Source organism: Neophocaena asiaeorientalis, unplaced genomic scaffold, assembly GCF_003031525.2.
Source record: "Neophocaena asiaeorientalis asiaeorientalis breed wild unplaced genomic scaffold, Neophocaena_asiaeorientalis_V1.1 scaffold503, whole genome shotgun sequence".
Taxonomy (NCBI): domain Eukaryota; kingdom Metazoa; phylum Chordata; class Mammalia; order Artiodactyla; family Phocoenidae; genus Neophocaena; species Neophocaena asiaeorientalis.
The window spans coordinates 1,404,538-1,404,781 of NW_020173710.1; the positions used below are offsets into that span (position 1 = coordinate 1,404,538).

Consider the following 244-nt stretch of genomic DNA (forward strand, 5'->3'; position numbering starts at 1 on the left):
CGTTCCCCCCTCCCCGCCCCAAAATACACACAAACGAAAATAAAGCAACCAGACCTCCCCTCCCGGAGGCGGCTGCACCAGCAATATCAGCTGCGGGCGGAGCCCGAGCGGTTGCCACTTCCCCCCTCTTCCCTCGTGACCCTCGTTCCCCCTCCAATGCTCCCTCCCCCTTCACACGCCCTTCCTCGCCAGACACACCCTCCTCCTCGGGCTGCTCGCGCACGGAGCACGGGCTCTCTGGGGG

General features: G+C 66.0%; 1 protein-coding gene across 1 annotated transcript in view; it reads left to right on the forward strand.

Moving 5' to 3' along the window:
* Positions 1–244, forward strand: part of DOCK11 (dedicator of cytokinesis 11) — a 176,312-nt gene that overhangs the window by 7,507 nt on the left and 168,561 nt on the right. The gene's annotated exons all lie outside the window — the stretch shown is intronic.